Genomic DNA, 9,555 nt, shown 5'->3' on the forward strand with positions numbered 1-9,555 from the left:
AGAGAAGACTCGAGAATTCCTGCAATGGAAATGGCGTGAGGCCACATGCTATGCCACATGCAACGAGGCTTACCTGCCAGGCGCTAGTTGCTAGTGCACGTCCTTGTCCTGGTTTTTGTGGCTTCTTCAGTTGAACCTAGAGCTTCCGTGTTCGTGCCAATGTCTCGTGTAGACCCGATTTGTAGCACGTTTCTTGCTTGACATTCTGCGTGTGGGAGATGCATATGATAGATCGGAGGGGCGAGTTGCCTTTTATCAGGCGGACAACTCTTGTCTTGAAGACTTTCTTCACCTCCTCGCCCACCATAATATCCACAACTATCTCTTGCATCGCCAAGCTAGAATGCTGCCCGGAGACGGCATAGAACCAGATGTTCTGATCGTCCAACACCTTCCTATTGATCAAGTCTGGAAACCTCGTCTCGCCCTTCATTGTTCGGTAGTAGGGGATCACGTCTGCGATGTCGGGTGTTACTGGACTTGCCAGCATCTTCTGCTTCAATTTCTCCACCCACTCATCAGATACTAGCCTGTGGTGGTATTTGCTTTGGATGTCGCTACGGCTCACGTCGATTGTATATACTTTGTTGGAATAGTAACAAGTACTATTATTTGCGACGATTTTTGCTGCCTCTTCTTGCTCTTTCTGCTCTTTGTGGCTCTTCTTTTTGGTGGGTGTAGTGTTCGAACCCGAGGCAATGGCATCACCAAGTAGCTTCTTTTTTGGAGCAGGAGAGTCGGACGTCGGCTTGAGCTTGACCACCCTTTTCTGCTTCGGGGTAGTTTCCAGGTCGACTCCCTTCCCCTTCGCTTCGCGAACTGGAGGCACTCTCAATGGCTCAATGTTGGAATATAGTTTTTGAACATCGCCGTAGGTGAAGTCCGTGGATTCTATGTGATCTTCATAGACCCGCAGCGTCTTTGAAATTGTGGGCCTCTTGGACAACCTCTCCCTACCTCTCCCTAGGAATTCCTCATAGCCGCTGCCCCCCTCCGGGAAGCCGCTAGGATGTGCAAGGTGGATCTTGAAGGCGGATGCTGTCTCTACCACAAGTGCCAGTCCATATTCTTGCATGGAACTGCATGGAGTGTCTGTCACTTGGATGAGGATCCCCATGCATTCTTTTCTCCTACCATTTGTGTTGTACAGCCTCAAATCCTCACCTTCCATCCCGAAAGTCCAACTGGTGAGCTCCTCCCCCTTCTCTGCATCCACATTGACAGTGGCTGGAAGAAGAACGCAATTCCTCGCCTGTTCAGAAATGTACAACAATTAGAGGTGACAGATGAAAAGCTAGCAGCTGGAAATAATGTGAGGCCACACGCCATTCACCACTGCATCAGATGTCTTGAGGCTGCATCCTAAGATGGCGTGAGGCTACACGCCATTTGTAACCGGACTGCACTTGAGAGCCCAATCGGTGCATGCCAATGTTACTACTGAATGGCATGTGGCCTCATGCCATTTTCTACTTGCCCTAAAAGACTTACCATTTGAAGCCGAATGGAGGCGTGACAACCGGACTTGCTGGTGAATGTGCACTGTGTGTGCAGCGGATCGTAGCAGCAACGCTACTCTACCACTTACAGTTGGAGAGTGGTGCTGAAATCTCCCGGGACGCCAAGTGGGCTGCGTGTGGGTGGCGGAGTGGGTGGCAGAGTTGGCAGCGAAGTTACAAACTGGGTGTGTCTTGAAGTGGATGCCGATGCACACGAGCGCGATGCAAGCGCAAGTGTGATGCAAGCGCGAGTGGACGCTGATGCACACGAGAAACCTGTAGAGAAGGTAGATGAGCGTGAATGTGAGCGTGATCGCGAGTGGGAGCGCGATGCAAGCGCGAGTACGAAGCAAAATGCAAAACCTAACCTCACACGCGCGAAATGTCACGACGGTTGGTAATCCCGCCACATCATCATTCCTCGGACTTGGGCGCCACCATTAATTTCTGGATCGCCGCGCGCATGCATGCACGTGAAATCCAAAAGAAATCCGCAACGTCATCATTCCTTGGACTGCATGCACGTGAAATCCAAAAGAAAGATCATGATTGGGATATCATTTAATACCCTCGCTATATTTATACCATACATGATTGGATATTCCAAAGCATCTTGTATTTCCAAAAATGCCAGATGTTCAGCTAAATAAAGAATGGTATACAATGTCCTTCTTGATGACCCTGCAAAGAAGCATCTCGATCGGACACCACATGAGACCACACGAGCTTTACAATGTTTCAGGGGCATTTGCCATAGATCCAACCGTTATTTTGCTCCAAGATTCTACAGTTTTGTGTGCATTGACCTTTCCATCGACATTGCAAAGGGACATCACAATCAAATGCGGGATCACAAGAAACAAACTTCACTAACTCTAGTTTCACCAAGATCTACGTAAGGAGTTATGAAATGAAAGGAACCTCTCTATTGAAATGGTCCTAGGGGCATTGTGACATATCAAAGGATTTTGCATCAAGTTCTGTATTTGCATGTTTATCAAGCTATTGAATTGCTAAACCCTAAACCCTCCCTAAATATGTGGCAAATGCTGCGTGAAGAAAGATGCCCTTTCTGGGCAAATGCTGTAAGAGGCAGATGCCGAGCAGTTACACGGCGAATAATCTTGGCGCGGATCGCTGACATGGCATGGCAAAGTTCGAATCACTGACATGGCACAGCTGGATCAAGGCAAGGACATGATGTGACAAAGTTCAACATCCGACAGCAAAGTCTAAAAGCTACTCAATTTGAAATTTGTCAGAGGAATTATAAGATCTGGTTTGTCAGAGGATTTGATGTGACGTTCAAGCGTGTGGGCTCATGCAATTTTGATCCCAAAAAATGCACCAAAAAATGCTCAGCGTCATCTGGCGTTATCTCTTGAATGGCGTGAGGCCGCATGCCATTTTTAGGGGCACATAGGAGTATATTCCTAGAATATTCGACACGTGCAAGACTTTTTTGAGTTTTTTAAAGATCCAACCGTTAGATCGCAACTAGATTTTACAGAATGGTATACAATGTCTTTCTTGATGACCCTGCAAAGAAGCATCTCGATCGGACACCACATAAGACCACACGAGCCTTACAATGTTTCAGGGGCATTTGCCATAGATCCGACTGTTATTTTGCTCCAAGATTTTACAGTTTGGTGTGCATTGACCTTTCCATCGACACTGCAAAGGGACATCACAATCAGATGCGGGATCATAAGAAACTAACTTCATTAACTCTGGTTTCACCAAAATCTACGTAAGGAGTTATGAAATGAAAGGACCCTCTCTATTGAAATGTGTTTATGGTCCTAGGGGCATTGTGACATATTAAAGGATTTTGCATCAAGTTCTGTATTTGCATGTTTATCAAGCTATTGAATTGCTAAACCCTAAACCCTAAACCCTAAACATGTGGCAAATGCTGCGTGAAGAAAGATGCCCTTTCTGGGCAAATGCTGTAAGAGGCAGATGCTGAGCAGATGTATCTCAGGCTAGCGAAGGGGACAAACGAAAGCTAGCTATAAACATGATGGGATGCAAATAGATTACTAGGCTGGTCCTGCAAAAATCAAAAACCATAATTGAAAACATTGAAAATGCAAAAAGAAAGGTTTATAATATTTTTGAATTTTAAGCAACCAAAGGAATGTAAGTAGGGCATGTGTTTGTAAGTTTAAAAATGCCTCAACCACTTAAATTCCCAAGTAAATATTCCCAAGTAAGTTTCTATTTTTGGTACAAGTAAACTTTATAGCGTGTGGGCTCATGCAATTTTGAACCCAAAAATGCACCAAAAAATGCTCGACTAGCATTATTCTTTGAATGGCGTGTGGCCTTATATTGCCATAAATGGACGTACACACACAGCATAATTATTCCTTTACACGGCGAATAATCTTGGCGTGGATCACTGACATGGCATGGCAAAGTTCGAATCACTGACATGGCACAGCTGGATCAAGGCAAGGACATGATGTGACAAAGTTCAACCTCCGACAGCAAAGTCTAGAAGCTACTCAGCTTGAAATTTGTCAGAGGAATCATAAGATTTGGTTTGTCAGAGGATTTGATGTGACGTTCAAGCGTGTGTTATTTTTGAATTCTCGAACTCATTCCTAGGTCTATCATTTTTGTGCGCTGTGTTCTTGGTTCCGCTGAGCGCAGTGAGCGCTGCTTGTGTAAGCGGCGTTGTGAGCTGTGGTTTATGCGTCTACGAGCGGTTGTGGCATTGCGAGCGGCAGTTTATGCGAGTGGCAGTTTGTGCGAGTGGCACTACGAGCAGTTGCGGTGTTGCGAGCGGCGCTATGAGTAGTTGCGGTGTTGCGAGCGGCACTGTCTTTGGTGTGGCTACCGCTTCCTCTTGATATTCGGCACTTGTGCTTCCTGGTATGTTCACCATGGAATGGTTTAGGACCACATTTAGAAATGGCATGAGGCCATATGCCATCTTGGGCCCTTGCAATTTCATGGCTAGCGTATTGTCATGTATGTTTTTACTTGCCTGCAGCTGTGTATATATCAAGATGGCATAAGGCCTCATGCCAATTTTGTGAATGCGAAATTTCACGTGGGTGTCAATAGCATGTTTGAATAATGGCATGTGGCCTCATGCTATTGAGGTTGTTTGGTATGTTATGATTTAGGCCATTCTCCAATCATTTTTTGTATGGTCTTAACTTCTTTTCTACACTTTCAGAATGGCCTCCACAAGTGTGACGCATGTTCCCTCCGTGGATCTTAAGAACCGTGTTACATGGATTCAGGCAAAGGTGTTTCTAAACAACCCCGAGGGGGAGGTGGTAGCTGAGGGCTTAGCCATAGTTGTCGATCCAAGAGATGCGGTTGCTAATCAAGAATTGGGCTGGGATGATATTGGAGTTGCAATTTTAGAGGTTGTTGACACAGAAGAAAACAGTCTGACTATTGGAAGCATTGTGCGGTGGAAATTGAGGCACTTAGTGTTTGAGAATGTGAAGAATTCACAATCAAACACCACTACAACTGATGACAAAACATCTCTTCATGGGAAAAGAAAGTACACCTTCCTAAAGCGCAGCCAAAGGGATCTGAGCAACGAACCGAAAAGGCAGAAAATAGCAATGGAGGTTCGAATGGTCTCGACAGTTGCTTGTTGTAAGAGGAGGTGCTGTCAACATGCTGATTGGGATGCTATTGAAGAGGAGAGAGCAAGATACAAGACATTGTCCTGGAAGGCAGCTCGCAATTTTGTGTATGAGGCATTACGGTCATCTGTTGATGCTTCAGAACATCAGGTGGGGGGCATGGTCTTCCAGAGGGGTTTGGTCTGCATGAAGGCATGGAGAATCATTTATGGAGTCCCTCGAACCACATTCTACAGAATCAAAACTGAGTTCGAGGAACAAAGGGTTCAACAGGCAGTCCATGGGAACGACGGTACTCACAAAACCAGGGGTCATGTTGTATATGGAGAGGCAATCTTCAAAAGGTTTGTCGAGACATGTAGCGAGCAGCAACCACATAAAACCCGCCTCTTGGAAGATGGAACTCGAGACACCCAACAAGTTCTCCCTTCCATGTATACCAAGGGGGCCATATTGGAAGATGTGAATTGGGAACTCCAGAGTAATGGCTACAGGAAGCTGAGTCAATCTAGATTTAGTAGATTGTGGAGCAACAGGTTCAGGGATGTGAGTATAGGAAAGTACTCTAGCTTTTCAAAGTGTGACGAGTGCACTGCTATCAAAATGGCTTTGTCGAAGAATTCTTGCATCGCTCAAGAGCGAGAGACGTTGGTTAGAAGGCGGCTCGACCACAACATCGAGCAGAGAAGCTGCAGGACTGCATATTATCATACAGGATTCTCTCCATGGAGAGACCTGACTCTTACCTCTGCATCATCCACGACAAAATGGACCAGAAAAAGACGTGCTTACCTCGACTCAATCCTACCCCCAAGGCAATCTCTTCATCCATGCAGCTGCCTGTGTCTCTGTTTGGCATAATCGCTCATGGGCATGGTGCCCAGAACTATGGGAACTTCTTTGTACCTCTATGGGGTGGCAGGGGTGCAAACATGATGATTGCGTCCCTAGCAAAACACTTAAGGTCTCTGCAAAGTGCACAGACTAAGATGAACGGCCAACCCTTGCATAAGGCCCTTGTCAATCGAACCCCATACAGGGTTCAGCTGGAGAAGGAGCAAAGGCTTGCAGTATCGCATGGGGCCCTATGCCATCCCAGTAAATATGTTGGCCGTCAGATTGTAGGGTTATCACGTGAGGCCTCATGCCATTCCGACGAGGCTGGTCGCCCGGTGAATGCATAGCCTCATCCAAACGAAGCAGAATCTCAAGGAAGTTCTTGCGGCCGATGTGGCCTTCCACCCCATCTTCTGCTCCAAACAGACAATGTTGGCAGTGAGAACAAAAACATGTACGTCTTCGCGTACTTGGCGATGCTTGTTGCCAAAGGCATATTTGAAACGGTTACACTTGGCTTTCTCATGGTTGGGCACACTCATGAAGATGTCGATGCCATGTTCAGTCACCTAGCAGAGTCCCTCCAGCGATCCAATGTCCTCACCCTTCCACAACTCTACGATGAATTCCAAAATTGTATCAAAGGCACTGTTGAAGCTGCACTTGTGATAGAGGTTCCAGACTTTAAGGGGTTTGTAAGAGGCTACATCAGGGATGGATCCGAAACGCTGATTGGCCACTCCAAGCCTCTTCAGTTTCATTTCAGCATGCGTGACGGTGCTCCAGTGATGAGGTACAAGATGAGAGAATGGGACACAGTGTGGCTGCCAGTGGACGGCATTGAACTCTTCAAGAGAGATCCCATAACTAGGGAACCTATGATTCCTCAGGGTTCCCCACGGCCGATGCACCCGGATGGACTCAAAGACCAGGAAAGTATAGTGGCCGGGATTAGACAGCATATTGCCTTCTAGAAGAGGGGGTTGGTGTTTGGTGGAGAATCCTATTTTAAGAGGTGCAAGCCTTTGCTCGAATACTGGGAGAAGATTATATCTGCTATCCAAAATAGGCCGGTTGTATATGAAGAATTAGAAGAGTCCTTTTGGCCAGAACCCAGAGCACCAGATAGTAGCGGAACAATGTCCTCTGGAAATGCAGTGACAGATAACGATGTTGAGGATCACTATTGTGGGCCGAGGAACAAGAAGCCAGATTCAGCATTCAATCCAGTACAGGTCTGCAAAGGAATGGTCATGCTTGTCAGACCCAGTAATAAAAAAAAATGATATGTGTGGGGCGCTGCATCACTGATGCAGAGGAGGACGCGGAAACTAACTCCTTCAATGTAACTGTGGAGTGGTTCAAGCCAAGTTCCGGATATACAAAGGATTGCCTAGAAAAGAGATGGGTGCTGAATCCAAGGGATCCCAGCATGAGCATATCGGTGGATAATGTTGTGCATGGTTGGATGCGGAAGCAGAGTGCCACCATCACCTTGCCAGACCATGCAAGAGATGCAGCAAGAGCATTCATAACCCGGGTTCAAGGTGAGATTCATTAATATTCCTTTACTAAGTTTCTAATGTATTTTATTTCAAGGTGAACAATCCGAATCTGAATCAGAGGAGGTGTGATGGCATGGCGTGATGGTGTGAGGCGTGACACCAAAAAGGAGGTGTCCACTAGCGCTTAGGCTTATAATGGCGTGTGCCCTCATGCCATTTACTTGATCACCAAATACCTTTTTCCCTTTGCACTAGTATATCTTAATACCGGTCTGAGAAATAGAATGGCATGTGCCCTCAGGCCTTTTACTAAATCACCTTTGAAAGAAATGCAAGCCTCTATGTCGTAAAAAAAAGGTACTAGAGAAATTCCTTAATAGTATGAATGTTATTTAGTTTCATGAAAATACACTAAGGGTCAAATGAGTTAAATGACTTCTCTAGACTAGCAATGCCTCTTGCTACACCTTCACAATTAGATTCGTTAGAAAAAGATAACATTGAATAATATCTAAATGTTCTCACCATTAAGTTATATGTCTGGCTAATAGGAATGACGTTCATCTTGGAAAGCTCACCACACGCTCAATGAACAAACAAATAGTGTGTGCGTGCATGCCATCGCTCTTCTTTAGCTTCAGATTCGGCTTGTTCACCTTGACAATGAGATTTATTATACAACCAGATGGACTCAGTCTGGACACAAAGTCACTGCGCTAGTCACCATGCCCCAGATATGTCTAGCCCCTGGACAAAAAACATATAATTTCACGTCATTTTCAAATACTTGAAAATTTGTACCTAGTCCCATTTTACTGAATAAATCCCACTTTAACGAAATAGAGCATGTATAGGAATGAGACAGAGTGCAACTGCTTCTGTATATGATCCAAAGGCATATCGTCAGGAATTTTCAAGACAATAGTCGAGGGTGCAATCCTGAACACATTTTTATCTTTAGTTCCTTGGAGATTGTAGAAAATACGACTTGGCATGTCCTCAGCAAACCATGTTGATTTGAGCTCATGATAGACATGGTCCATATCACCCAGCACATGCACCTATGTTTGAAGTTCACCAAAAAATCCAGTCAGAATATTACAAATACCTTATAGGTGTTTTCAGCTTCAGGATCATCATCAATGAATATGATGTTTGTAGTGTTAGGCATTTGATCTACACTAGTGATTGCCGCAGCAACTGTTGAAGAAGTATAAGCAGAAGCATCCACTACAAACTGACTTAGTGGAACAATGTCTGATGGTTTGACAAAATCAAGCACTGGAGGAGCCTTCTCTGGCCATGCTCGAACATGTGTGGCCATAGAAATATCTACTGAGAGACAATGGAGCCCCAAATGATATTTTGGATTTTTAGCTCTAACTTTGTAGTGTTGAATACATAGCTAGTTAGATGGCTTGAAAAGGTGGCTGTATTTATCAGCAGCGTTGGCTGCCATTGAAGCTGTCGCAAGGTGCATGCCATAGCTGTTAGTGAAATTGATATTAAGGAACCTTGATGTTGATGCCATGCTTGTTGAGTGGATCTCATGTTGGAAATCATAGCTGCCGTACCAAGATAATACATATACAAGAAGCAGCTCACTACCTGAATGGAGCTGTAAATCCGCAATATGAACACATGCATATTGTGTTTCCTCAGAAAAAGCAATCAGATTCCATATGCCAGGGTCTTGAATGCTATATAGTTTGCACTTAGCTAAAAAAGCCTGTTACAAACCCATAACTAAAAAAAAAATTCTAAAATTGAGTAGTACCTCCTATAATCTCACGAGGCACTTGGCTGAAAATCTGTGTTTGAGCACCTGGATCTGGCCACAGAGAAGGTTTATGAAGCAAAAAAGCCAAGTGCCAGTACCTGCTAAAATACCAAAGGGACTTTGGAAATGTAACGGCTGTAACGGCTGTTTGAAGTCTTCTTGTACACCTATTTGTTAAGCTGTAAAGCACTGTATTGGAATAGACTAAGTACCTGAAGCACTAAGCTGTGTAAGGTGCTCAGATCCTGGAAAGAAAAGTGATTAAATTCTGGTTTATCAAGATAAAAACAAACCTGGTTCACTGCTCTCTCCAC

Source organism: Selaginella moellendorffii, unplaced genomic scaffold (assembly GCF_000143415.4).
Source record: "Selaginella moellendorffii unplaced genomic scaffold, v1.0 SELMOscaffold_9, whole genome shotgun sequence".
NCBI lineage: Eukaryota > Viridiplantae > Streptophyta > Lycopodiopsida > Selaginellales > Selaginellaceae > Selaginella > Selaginella moellendorffii.